The sequence below is a fragment of the Hylobates moloch genome, unplaced genomic scaffold (assembly GCF_009828535.3).
Source record: "Hylobates moloch isolate HMO894 unplaced genomic scaffold, HMol_V3 SCAFFOLD_5, whole genome shotgun sequence".
Classification (NCBI taxonomy): Eukaryota; Metazoa; Chordata; class Mammalia; order Primates; family Hylobatidae; genus Hylobates; species Hylobates moloch.
This window is the reverse complement of record NW_026652280.1, coordinates 52,060,859-52,075,930: the sequence shown is the minus strand read 5'-3', so window position 1 is coordinate 52,075,930 and position 15,072 is coordinate 52,060,859.

The window sequence follows — 15,072 nt, the reverse complement described above, 5'->3', positions numbered from 1 at the left end:
TGAGATTGATATTAAAATTATGAGATTGTAAAGTCATTCATACTAAGCTGCAGAACTGACATGTCTAATTGCCACAAAATGGATGTCATTTTAATTGATGCCTTTCTGAATCCAAAGTAATGCCTGATTGACAAAATGCATTAATAACACTCATCTTAACACTAGGGACTTTCTAGATGTAACATTTATATACTGCACAAAAAAGCGGAACCCTATCATCCACTCATTCACTGGTTTTTCAAGTTCTTGTCAGCGTAAAAGAATTAGGAGAATTGCTAGCAGTCCTTGTGACACTGGCTGGCTAGGTTTTAGTAATAAAAGCACCTAAGGAGCTTTCTTAAACTGCAAATTCCTAGGCTTTATCTTCTGGATATTTGCTTTTAGTTTTTCAAGTGAAGATATCACGACCCAGTAAGTTTCAATGACCTACCCAAGGTCATACAGACAACTTGCTATCAGCTGGAACTAACTTTCCTAGCTCTCACTATAGGGTTCTTTCTATTATAGAGACTATGATGATTGAAAACAGCTCTAAAACTTTTGTTAAATCCCTGAATTCTTAGTTTTTAGGAAAAGGAGACATGTTACTAACAAGAGATATTTTTGAAAAGGGCTTGACATTTTATGTTTATGTGTTTTGCTGGCATGGTTGATAGGAAAGCATCTTACCCAGCACACACTTATGTTTGTATAGTTGGTTATCCATGGAATATGTTTCATAGGTGTGAATACTTACGTGTCTTACTCATCATTTTTACATAGCATCTACCTGTCCGTAATGGATTCTAACAATTGTTTGAATAATTAAATTAATACGAATAATAATAACTAATATTTACTGAGCTTTGATTACATGCTGGTACTATTCTAAACCCATATACACGTTTTATGTGATTAAAAACCTCAGAGGTGTCCGGGCGTGGTGGCTCATGCCTGTAATCCCAGCACTTTGGGAGGCCGAGGTGGGCTGATCACGAGGTCAGAAGCTCAAGACCAGCCTGACCAATATGGTGAAACCCTGTCTCCACTAAAAACACAAAAATTAGCCGGGCGTGGTGGCACTTGCCTGTAGTCCCAGCTACTCAGGAAGCTAAGGCAGAAGAATGACTTGAACCTGGGAGGCAGAGGTTGCAGTAAGCCAAGATGGCGCCACTGCACTCCACTTGGGTGACAGAGTGAGACTGTCTCAAAATAAATAAATAAATAATAAAAAATAAAAACCTCAAGAGGTAGAGAATGTCATTATAAATGAATTAGTGACTAAAGAATAAATGAAAGAATGATAAAGAGATGAATATAAGCAATTCAACCACTATTTTGGATTTAATAACTATGGTTTACTGGAAACTACATCAAACATTTTAAATGCACAAGAGAATTTTTGTGAAATACATTGCTAGCAAGAGGATTCACAAATAAATATTTGTTCAACTGTGATGAAAATACAAACCAATACAGCAGTTAAGAAAATGAAATGTAGTCCACAAAACAATAACTAAAGTCGTTCAAAAAAGAAGACCTAATTAATAACTCAGGTTATGTGATTACGAACTTTCAAAGGCATCTGGATTTGACAATTTTGTGTGTCTGTAAAAGAACTAATGAAATTTAAAAATCATATCTTTCATCTCAAAAAGCAGTATTTGCTTTAGCAGAATAAATTCATTAATAATGTCAAAATCAATTCATACTATTAGATATATCCTCCATCAACAGCTGGAGTTTTCATAAATTTATAATTATAATGTGGTTCTAGTGAACACATTATAAGCAACGTGCCAACCTGAAGGGAAATTCTCAAGACATATTAAACTTCATAGTGTATGCAGTTCTAACAGTTTCACATTTGATAGACTCATAGCCTCACATTTGTTGTAAAAAGAGTGGTTATTTACTCTGTTTTAGCTCGTGAGTTTAATTTGAAGGTTTTCATATCCTTGTTGATACTGGTAATTTTCAGTATGTGCTAGAAATAATGACTATGTTTATGACACACGGAATATTTTTATTCTGTGCTCTCTCTCTAATGGGGTCACAAAGTATTTAAACACAAGAAATTTGTAGTCACTCTGCCATCTACGAGTGAAACAGAATGCACAGAATTTTAGTGTGAGATCCTAATAAGAATTTCTTGTTCCTAATGCCAGATAAAGGTAGTGATGATAATTTGATGGAATAAATTGAGTCCTCCTTAATAGTAAGACTTCTCCTGGAACAAAGTTTAACGTATTATGGATATATAAAATCAAGAAGGAAATGTTTCAAATTGCTAATCTATTATGCATGCATTATCTTATATTCTATAACTCAATGGCAGCAGACCAGAGCCCTGCCAACCTCTGCAGAATGCGGTCATACTGCTCCCCCATGGAATGAAGTATAGAACAAATCTACCAATCCTGGTATGTCTGTGCTAATGAGATCTACTTGGTGAAATGCTTGTTCATTAAAAACCTAAGAACAGAAATAATGGGATACATGGGAACTGAGGTTCCAAAATGTCTCAACACTAATAAATAATAGTCAAATCATATTTAGTAAGTAGCCACATGTATTCAGATCATTTAACCACCATGTAGCCAGGGGTCCTGCAGTAAATAAATTCTGTCCACCTCACTTCTAGGACATAAAATCTGGGCATTGCCTTAATTAGATAGTGACTGGGGAACAGGAGATGACAGTAATGGATTCACAGCAAAGTGCTATATTTCCAATACAGTTGCTCTACACAAATTAATGCCAAACTCAAATCAGATAAATATTCATTTTATTTCTTTTCTTTTTTCTTTTTGTTTTTTTTTTTTTTTTACTTATGCAAACATTTATTTTCAAGGAGCAAGGAGGTTTTTATCAAGACCACACAGAAATCACCAAAAAGAAAAAATCACATATTTTTCCAGGGAAATTTGAAAGCCTCCAGCCCCATTCTTTAAGTGTGTTGCATCAGTAATGACCCCTTACTAGACTCCTCAGGGGAATAATAGATTACGCCAAAAAGTAAAATGGTGTTTATTTTATCATTCAGTAACTACCTGGAAAAAGGAAAGAGTAAAAAGGAGGGAAGCAAAAAATAAGTTTATTGACTGTCTTGTAGGCATCAGATATTTTCACGTTTAATATTTTATCAACTAGTTACGCCAGGTACTATGATGATGATCACCACCACTTAAAATAAAAGGTGAAAAGAGGGTCAAAGAAGATAATGAATTTGCTTATAGTCATGGGCAAGAATTCATTTATTTAAATAAATATTTAATGAGTAGTTACTATGTACCAGCCGTTATTCTTAGTGTTAAACACACAACAGTGATTCACAAAGTTCTGTCTATGTTAAAATAAAAATCTAATAAAAGTAAAGATAAGTACAGATTGTAGTAAATGCAGTATAACAAGTAAAGATGGTGTTGTTCATAACAGAGAGTGGGGAGTGGAGAAGTCTCTAAAGTTGGGTGGGCAGGCTAGGATGTTTTGAGGAGGAACTATTTGAGCAAAAATAGGGTTGTGTAGGAATAGATCATTTGGAAAGCTCTGGTAGTAGTGTTCCAAGATGAACAATAAATGCAAAGTCTGAGAGACAGGAGGTTCTTTGGTGTGTATGAGGAATAGAAAGGCTGATATTATAGGAGCGAGTAAGTTCAGGGGACATTAGTTATGGTAAGTTTGAATAAACAAGCTGTGTCCAGCTTTTGTGGGACCTTGTAGAAATACTAATAATTAGGTAGTTGCATTTTATTTTAAATGTATCATGAAGCCACTGATATTTTTTGTTAGTTTATTTTTAGGTTAAAAATATTGCTTATGTTGAGTTTGGAAGACAGATTGCAGAGTTTCTGTTCTGAGGAATGGCTGACAACGTGTTGTAGAATAACCCCCCTGCTGAGCACACAAGAAAAGAAGGACAACTAGCTATTCTTCCTGATCCTCTCCCGCTTCGCTGAACTTAAAATAAAAGTTGGAAATTAAAAAATAATAATAAAATCATAAGAAAAAAAGATTGGACAAGATATAAAAATCATCTGCCTGAATACATAACGGGGCTAGCAAAGCATGAGAAATTACAGGTCTTAAACCCTTTGGAGGAAGAAAACCCAGGTAAATAAGCCAGACATCTGGGGATAGCTTTTCTGCAAGAAGCATTTGCTAAACCAGAAGGAGCATTTGGGAGAGTGAGACGTTGAGTAGACATTTTGAAGTCTTCTGAGCTAAGAGAACAAAGATTGCTCTTCAATGTCTGTCAAAGATGAGGAGCTCTAATAAAATATACAACTTTAGACGGAGATTCTGATAGACTTCATCTTATTTGTAAGTGTGAACCAGAAAGAAGTCAGCTGTGAAACCTACTAAAGCCCAGCTTCAAAAAGTCTCAGTTCCTAAAATTTGATCAAAATGATCGGTGACTGCTAGTGCCTCAGACTGTCTACCAGAAGCAAAGGCCAACCTTCTCTAGATTAAGATGACATTATCCTAGGCTTCAATTTTTTTTAACAACTTTTCATATACAGTCCCATACCAGAAAAAAAGGAGACAAGACAATGCGGTAAAAATATGAGAAATAATAGATAATGGAAGATAACAGAATTAAAAATATAGAGGATCCAAAATACGGAGTTATCAAACACATACTTTATTTTTATTTATTTATTTATTTTTGAGACAGAGCCTTGCTCTGTCGCCCAGGCTGAGTGCGGTGGCCTGATCTCGGCTCACTGCGACCTCTGCCTCCTGGGTTCAAGAAATTCTCCTCCCTCAGCCTCCCAAAATTGGGATTACAGGCATCCGCCACCATGCCCGGCTAAGTGTCATATTTCTAGTAGAGATGGGGTTTCACCACATTGGCCAGGCTGGTCTCAAACTCCTGACTAACGAAAATTCTAGAACTAAAAGGTACGATAACTTAAGTCTCAATAGGTTAAGGAGATGGCAGGCTTAACAACAGTTTACACACAGATAAACAGAATAAGTAAAGAGAAAGTTGGTTAAAATAAAATATCTAGAATGGGGGAGAAACAAAAGAATGGAAAATACACAAAACAAAGTAAGGAGTATAGGGGATATATTAATAGTTAGGGTATAAAATATAAGAATTTGAATTCCAGAAGAAAAAGTAATAGAGGAGACATAAGGAATATGTGAACAAATAATTTTCTAAAATGGATGACATCAAGTTAAAGATTCACAAAACCCTGTAAACTCCAAGCAGCATCAAAACAAAGAAAGTCACACTTATGAGAACACTCAAAAACATAAACACAAAACAAAATTACCTAAAGGAAACTAGAGAGAATGACAAATGATCTTCAAAGTTGTAAGATTAGATTATATTTATTTTCAGTCTTTCTCCCTGTGGGATGCCTTCAAGCTAGCTGTGTCCTTCCACAGGGAAAGCTGTGTTCTTCTCAGGGTAGCTATCTGGACAGAACTCAATCCTCTAAGGTTCCTGTAACCACTTCCTTTCTAGTGTAGTAACAACTCTGCAGTTACCAGCCCTGGTGGTACTTCAACTATATCCCTCGTGGTGTCCTTACACCCTACCAATACATTTTCATTTTATTAAACTCTCTCAATTTATTCTAATTTGAGCATGTTATGAGGGACATTCTCCTTCCTTCCACAGCTTATAGTTCCTTGTATCTTTTACAAATATTGCTGTTGTTTTTACATTTAAAAATATTGTTACTAAATCATGTAATTTTTTTTTTGAATTGCAAACTCATAGAGATAAATCATAAATGAGAAAGGCAGAAAATAATAATGAAATTTGGATGTTCATGGTTAAGGCCAAATGTAGCATTAACTTGCAAGAAAAAAATAAGATTAGACTGACAGCTGGTATCTCAAAAAAAAAAACTGTGAAATCCAGAAGACAATGAAGATACTGTCAAAATGTTGAAAACAATAATGCTAACAATGCTTTGCTATCTAGTTTTAAAATATCCTACAAAAAATAATGAAATAAAAACATTTAAGACAAAGAAAAAACAGAATATTTGTAATCATAAGACTTGCACTACAGTAAATATAAAAGAGTGTTTGGAGAAATAAACTTATACTTGATAGAAACTGAGAGAAAAACGGTATATCTAAATGAATATTGGCAGTATTAAAATGTAATAACAATGACACTGTGTTTCAATATATAGTGAGAGATCCATTTCCAGAATAGTGGCATGAGAAACTCCATAGACTTGCTTTCCAGGGAAACAACCGTAATTGGTGAAAATTATATTTTAAAAGCTCCATTCATAAAAGCCTCTGAAATTTATTCCAAAAAAAATACAACAATTTTCTACTAAATCTTGGTAAGAACAGTAGGAGTCTATGGCTCTTGAGCCACAGCCTACACCTCTCTCTATCCTCTGACATCTCAGTTTGACAGAAGGTCCACTCTGGATGGGTGTGACCAAGAAAACAGAGTTCCCATGTCCCTCAGTCCCAAGCTATGGTATCTTTTGGACAGAGGCAGTCTGCAAGCATTTCTCATCTCCCTTAGTTCCATATTGCAGATTTGCTTTCTCTATCCAGTTCCAACTCATAGAGTGGTGGCTCTACCCCAAGAACCTCACTCAGGCCAAGAATGTTACGGCCCCAGTTACCTTGTCCTCATCCATGCTTCCTCCCCAACTTGCTCATAGGTCAGAGGTCCACATCTCAAGAGTTATAAGACACCAGAGGCTACCTCCCCCACAAAGTGTCCTGATTATAAAGCAGAAGTGTCACTGCAAGAGAAGTGGGCCATTGCCCCTGCCTCCAGCTCCATAGCAGGACTCAGACATTTTACCCAGGTGAAGCAACAGCATAAGAACAGAGAGCTCCTAAGCCCTCACCAAAGTAACGGTCTTTTTAAAAAGATAGAATGTCAAGATAGTCAAGACAGAGGGAGCTCTAAATTACAACAGAATTTGGGTGATAAGCCACTAAACCTCAATAAATGTAAAATGACTGAAATCAAACAGATTGCCCTCAATGGAATAAAATTATAAATGAATAACAGAAATTTTGGAAATTCAAATATGTGAAGAAATTAAACAGTGCACTTCTAAATAACCAGTAAGTCAAAGAAGAAATGAAAAGGAAAATACAAAATACTTGAGAAGTGAAAATGGAGACACACTGTACCAATAATTATGGGGTGCAGCTAAAGCAGTGCTTAGAGGAAAATGTGTCTGTAAATGCCAATATTCAAGAAGAAACATGTTACATCAATAATCTGGTTTTCTACCTTAAAACACTGGAATAAAAGCAAGCGGAAGGAAGGAAATAATAAAGATTAGAGTACAAGTTGATAAAAATATAAAATTGAAAAACAATAGAGAAAAATCAATGAAATTAACAGTTGATTCTTCGAGAAGTCAACAGAATTGTCATACTATTAGGTGGTTATGAGCAAGAAAAAAAGAAAGAATACTCTAATAAAATAAAAAGTGAAAAATGGGACATTACAACCAAATTAACACAAATAAATAGATTATAAGGAATAAAATTAAAATCTGTATGCCAATGAATTAGATAACTTAGATAAAATAGATTAATTCCTGGAAAGACACAAGGTACAAAACTGACTATAAAAGAAGCAGAAAATCTGAATAGACCTATAGCAAGTATAGAAATTGAATTAGGAATTTAAAAACTGCAAAGACCAGAATGAGATGGTTACACTGGTGAATCTGAATTCTACCAAATTAACAAAACAAAACGAAACTGATATCAGGTTTCCACAGACTCTTCCAAAAAAATAGAAAAGGAAGACACTTTAAAACTTATACTGTGAGGCCAGTATTATCCTGATACCAAAACCAGATAATGATATCACACACACAAAATAAAACTATAGACCAATATCACATAGATGCAAAATCCTCAACAAATTACTAGCAAACATAATAACAATAGTCAAAGTGACCTTTGTTTTCTAAGACCAGAAACAAGATAAGGATATCTCCTCTCAACACTTCTGTTCTACAGTGCACTAAAGGCTCTAGCCAGGGCAACAGTCAAAAAAAGAAACAAAAAGGAACCTAAATTGGAAAGAAAGAAGTAAAATTATATTTACAGATGACATGATCTTGTATATAGAAAATTCCAAGGAATTCACTAAAAAAGCTTATCACTAATAAGTAAATCCTTCAGAGTTGCAGGACACAAGATGATATACAAATACCAAATGAAGTTTTATACACAATCAATGAAAAATCTGAAAATTACATTAAGAACAAAATTCTACTTTCAATGCCATCCCAAAGAATAAAATACCTAGAAATAAAATTATTTAAGGCAGTGCAAAAGTTAGACTCTAAAAAAGTACAAAGCATCATTGAGATAAAGTAGATCTAAATAAATAAAAGATTTCTCTTGTTAATGTATGAGAAGACTTAATATTGTTCTGATATTGTTATAATACTGTTTTAACATGGCAGTACTCTTCAAAGTGATCTGCAGATTCAATGCAATCCTTATCAAAATCAGAGCTGGCTTCTTTGCAGAAATTAGCAAGCTAATTCTGAAATTCATATGGAAATTTCAAAGACCGAGAACAGTTAAAACAAACTTGAAAAAAGATGAACAAAGTTGGACGACTCACACTTCCCATTTACAAAACTTATAGCAAAGTTACAGTAATCAAGACTACGTGGTACTAGTATAAGTACAGACATATAGATCATTGACACAGAATCAAGAGTTTAGGAATAATCTCTCACATTTACATTAAATTGATTTTTAACAAGCCTGCCAAAAATTTCAATGGGAAAAGAATGGTCTTTGCAACAAGTGGTGCTGGGACAAGTGATTATGCAGAACAACAACAAGATGAAGTCAAAACTCCTCTTTACATCATGTATAAAAATCAACTCAAAATTGATCATAGACCTAAATGTAACAGCTAAAACTATTAAACTCTTAGAAGACAATGTAGGCATAAATCTTCCTGACCTTTTGCAAAGCAAAGCCTTCTTAGCTATAACAGCAAAATCATAAGTGACAAAAGAAAATGTAAGTAAATTGGGTTTAATAAAAATTAAAACCTTCAAAGGATATCATCAAGAACGAAAAAAGAACACCCAGAGAATGGTGAAAATATTTGCAAATTATATATCTGAAAATAATCTAGTATCCAAGATATATAAGAATTCTTATAACTCAACAACAAAAAGATAAATAGCCCAACTGAAAAATGGGAAAGAACCTATGTAGATATTTCCCCAATGAATATACATAAATGGCTAAAAAGCACATGAAAAAATGTTCAACATAATTAGTCATTGAAGAAATGCAAATCAAAACCACTAAAAAAGATCACTTCATATCCACTAAGGTGGCTAGAATTAAAAAAACCAACAACAACAACAACAACAACAAAAAACAGAATACAGGGGTTGACAAGAACATTCAGAAACTGGAACCCTTGTATATTCCTTGTGGGAATGTAAAATGACTTGACTTCTATGGAAAACAGTTGGGTAGGTCTTAAAGGTAAACATAGAATTACCATATATCCCAGCAATTCCACTCCTAGGCACGTTCTCAAGAGAATTACATATATATGTCCACAAAAAAACTTATACACAAATGTTCACAGCAGCATATTCATAATAGCTGAAAGCGTGGAAACAAACTGATGGTCATTCATGACCCATCAATGAATGATCAGATAAACAAAATGTAATAAATACATACTATGGTATTATTCAGTCAGAAAAAATGAATTAAGTCCTAATGCATGATATAGATTGAAAGAACCTTGAAAATTATGCTAAGTGAAAGAAACCTGTCACAAAAGACCACATATTGTCAACTCCTTTATGAGTAGTATCCCGAATAGGTAAAGCTACATCAGCTCAAAGTAGATTAATGGTTTTCTAGGGAGAAAGGTTTGGGGGAGAATGAGGAGTGACTGCTAATGGCTATAGGGTTTCCTTTTTGGAGTGATAAATGTTCTAAAATTGATTACAGTGTTGGTTGCATAACTGTTAATATACTAAAAACTATTGAATTATGTACCTTAAATGGGTGATTTTCATGGTATGTGAATTTTATCTCAGTATAACTATTATATAAATATCCACACATGTAAATATCATATATACATATAATACATATATAGAAAGAAGGAAAAAGAGAGGGAGTGAGATAGAATATTAAATGACATTTTAAAATAGACTAAATCAGGAAGTATATAAAATTAGATGAAATGATCAAATGAAGATACAAATACCAATTATATTTTGATAATTCAAGGATGCATGTTTGAATCTTGAATGTAACCATTGAAAGGAAAATAGTATACAATTTCTAGGTTAATGTACAGGGAAAATGAAATAATTAAAATAATCAAGTAACAATATGACAGAAATCTTTTTTTAAAAAAATAAGACTGATGGAAAGCAAAGAATAAAGTACATATATATAAGCAAATAAATCTGCAATTACATTAATGTAAGCGAACTAAATTCTCTAATTATAAGACAGATTATCAGACTGAAAAGTCCCACTATATGATGCTTAAAAATGACAAAACTAAAATATGAAAATACTGGGAGATGGAAAGTAAAACGATGGAAAAATTACCGTGCAATTATTTGTCACAAGAAATCTGATGTATCTGTATTAATATGGGACAGAGCACAAAACAAAACTACAATACAAAATATCCTTTACAGTGACTAGTTTAATTCATCTATCATATACAGAAATTCTAAATTCGAATTTGTCTAATAATATGACCTCAAAATGTATGAAACAAATATGACAATACTACAAGGAGAAGTAGACAAATATTCACTTCTGATAAAGTTTTATATACTACTCTCAGTAAGTGATAAAAAGAAGCAGACAAAAACTAAAATTTCAAAAAAAATTGAGGCACATAATTAATAATCTTGATTTACCTGACATATGTAGATCACTACAACCAAATACTAGAGCATATATTTTATTCAAGTACTCATGAAACATTCATAAAAATTGAACATCTGCTGAGACATAAAGTAAGTCTCAATTTCAAAATATTTAAATCATACAGAGTATGTTTCAATCATATTGAAATTTAGCTTGAAATCAATATCAAAAAGGTAAGTTAAAAAACCTACAAGCTTAGAAACCATATTTAGAAATTTCTAAATAACCCATGGAGCAGAGAAGAAATCACAGTAGAAGTTAGAAACGATTTTAATTTAATTATAACTAACATACAATATAGCAACATTTGTTGGATAAACCTAAATCTTTGCTGAGAGAAAAACATATAGACCTAAATACATAGATTAGACAAAATAAGTAAATAAACAGCTCAGTAGTCAATAGTAAGCATGCATTTCAAGAATTTAGAAGAATAAGTTAATTAAAACCAGAGAAGTTAGAAGAAAGAATGTAATAACTTTAAGAACAGAATTAGTGGAAAAAATATAATGGGCTCCACAAAGCCATCAGTGGATCCTTTGAAAAATAAAGTTGGTAAACTTATTGTGATGAAATTCTAGAAAATAAAAGAAAGGTCACACACTCACCTCCTGCCCCCTCTCCCCCACCACATACAAACAATATCAGGAAGTTATGAGAGAACTCTAGACACTTTTCAGAAAATAAAAAGATAATATTATGAACAATTTTATATTAATAATTTGAGAATTTGGGTAAAGGGGAAAAATCTTAGGAAAAAAGGAACATAAGAAGACAGAAAAATATGAGTAATCTTAAGTGTGGTAGACACAGAGATGTGCTATTCAGATTCTGTTTCAAGGAAGGGCTTGTCTCGTCTGCTGAGTGTGCAATGAATGAGTACCCATCAGCTCTTAGTCACTTCAGATATTGCTTCAGTTGCAGAAAGCCACCTTACAAGTCTCGAGAGCCATATTCAGTGACATATTAAGTAGAGATATTTTTTCTCCATTTTATTTCATTAAAAAATATTGAGGCAAAATTCACAAAACAGATTTAGCCATTTTTTTTTTTTTTATGAGACATGTTCTTGCTCTGCCACCCAGGCTAGAGTGCAGTGGCATGATTGTAGCTTACCGTAACCTGTAACTCCTAGGCTCACATGATCCTCCTGCTTCAGCCTCCTGAGTAGCAAGGAGTACAGGTGCACTAATTTTTTTATAATGTTGATTTTTGTAGAAAAAAAGGTTTTGCTATGCTGCCCAGGCTGGCCTAGAACTCCTGGTCTCAAGCCATCCTCCAACTTTGACCTCCCAAAATGTCAAGGTCCATCCACATTGTAGCATGGATCATTATTTCATTGCTTCTGAAGAATATTTCACTGTGTATATACTACAATTTTTTTTTTTATCATTTAATCTATTGATAGACATTTGGGCTGTTTTACCTTTTGGCTATTGTAAATAGTGCTGCTACGAACATGTGTGTGTATTTAAGCAGGTATTCGTTTAAATGCTTGTTTTGAATTATTGTGTATATACCTATGGATGGAATTACTGGGTCATGTGGTATTTCTTTGTTTAACCTTTTTGTGAATTGCCAAACTGTGTTCCACAGAAGCTTGGCCATTTTACATTCCTACCAAAAATATACAATTGTTCCAATCCTGCACATCATTGCCAACACTTATTTTCCAATTTTTTTTTTTTTTTTTTTTTTTGAGACGGAGTCTTGCTCTGTCGCCCAGACTGGAGTGCAGTGGCGCAGTCTCGGCTCACTGCAAGCTCCGCCTCCGGGTTCACGCCATTCTCCTGCCTCAGCCTCTCCAAGTAGCTGGGACTACAGGCGCCCGCCACCACGCCTGGCTAATTTTTTTGTATTTTTAGTAGAGACGGGGTTTCACCGTGGTCTCGATCTCCTGACCTCGTGATCTGCCCGCCTCGGCCTCCCAAAGTGCTGGGATTACAAGCGTGAGCCACCGCGCCCAGCCTATTTTCCAATTTTTTTATTCTAGCTGTTCTAGTGGGCATGAAGTACTATTTCACTGTGGTTTTGATTCACATTTTCCTAATGACTGATGATGCTGAGTACCTTTTCCTGTGCTTCTTGGCTATTTGTATGTCTTTACTGGAGAAATGCCTATTCAAGCCCTTGCCCATTTTTTAAATTGGACTGTTTGTGATTTTTGTTGTTGAGTTGTAAGAGTCCTTTATATCTTCTGTATAGTAGACCCTTATCAGATACATAATTTGCAAATATTTTTCTCCATTTCTATAGCTTATCTTTCCCCTTTCTTGATGATGTCCTTTGAAGAATAAAACTTTTTAATTTTGATGAAGTCCAAATTACCTACTTTTGTTGTTGTTTGTATTTGGGATTTTTGCATAATACCTAAGAATCCATTGCCAAATTCAAGGTCATGAAGATTTATACCTGCCGTGAATTAACCAGTCCTTGTTAGGTCCTACTCTTAACAGGAGAGACATGATGATGCTTTAGGTCTCTGGATATTAATATCGTCTGAGACCTTGTGTCCACTAATCTTTGAAATGCTTGGATAATCCCCTTTTCTCAGGGTACAGACACCTGAGAAAGTCAACGTAGATCTGAGTAGTGGGGTCCCTGAAGATTTTATTTTCAGAAAGTGAAAGAATTGACAAGCATCTAAAACCTGACAATAACAACATATTCTCGAGGATGTGGGGAAATAGAATTTCACACCTTCTGGCGAGAGTGTAAATTAGTAAAATTACATTGTTCAGCAGTTTGGCAATGTTTAGTAAAACTATATTTCTTTTAAGAACTTTGTGATTCAACCAAGAATTATTTGTATGTATGGGAATGAGATTGGGGACACTGTTTGTTTTTTCCGTATGCAGTTGTGGCAATAGGATATGTTTGAATACCTTACTCTCCCTATTGAATTTTTATCTCCATTTTCAAAATTAATTGTGCATAGCTGGGTTTATTTTTGGACTCCCTATTCACTTCCACTGATCTATTAGCCTACATTTATGGCAATACTACGCTATAGCATTATAGTACATCTTGAAATCAGGCAATATGAACCCTCCAACTTTGTTCTTATCATACAAGTTGTTTTATTCTTCTTGATCCTTTCATTTTCATGTACGTTTTTAAATCAGCTTGTCTTTTTTTTTTTTTCAAGAGAGATTGCTGTGACTTTGAATTCTGTGGAATCTACACATCAATTTGAGGAGAGCAGACAACTTAACAATGTTGTATCTTCCAAAGAACATAATATCTATCTTCATTTATTCTGATCCTCTTTAATTGCTTTCAGCAGTATTTGTCATGGGTGAGGGTGAGATGCTGTTCTGTGCTATGTAGAATGTTTAGCAGCATATTTGACCATTAGATGCCTGTAGCACCTCCCCACCAAGCTGCCACAATCAAAGTGACTCCAGGCATTACAAAATGTCTTCTGTGCAGCAAAATTACCCTTGATTAAAAACCCCTAAACTAGAGAAATAGAGAAAGTGTGGTATTAACAAAACGATAGCCATATTAATCAGTGGCAATGAAAATTATCAACTCTGGATGCACTAGCAAACAAAACAAGAACAATAACTAAAACAACCTTCTAAAGCCTCTGAAAAGTTTAAAAAAAAAGAAAAAGGTCAGAAAGATTTTAGAGAGAATAAACATTTGTTGCAGTGTCATTTCCCTGCTTTTGCTGTTTTTGCCGAAGTGCAGACTGCAGCTGAAGCACGACTCGAGGAAGTTGAAACCCCTGTGCAAAACTCAGCATTTTACTGTCTAGGTTACCAGAGGATGGACTAAGGGCACTCATGGCCATTGCAAAAGTAAAGGGGAGTCTCAGGAAGGAGAGAAACTGAAGATGGCAACCCCAACTCCTATGGACTGAATTGTGTCTTCCCCAACCCCCAGTTGGTATGTTGAAGCCCTAACCCTCAAAGTTCAATAAATCACACGTGTATGTATGGTTCAAAGCAGTGTTTAGATAAAGTGGAAAAATCAGAACTGGGATGAAGTTGCCACCCATCAAAGAAAAGCTTTCCGACTTTGAAAAGTTCCTCACTCCTGTGGCCCTGCCCATCCTTCAGAAGGCTTCTGCAATGTAATTGGCAAAGATGGCAGAGAGGCGGAAATTGGCTGTCCCATCACAGCCTTCAGCCCTGCAGAGATGCAGAGCTCCTAAGGCTCCTCAGGATAGGA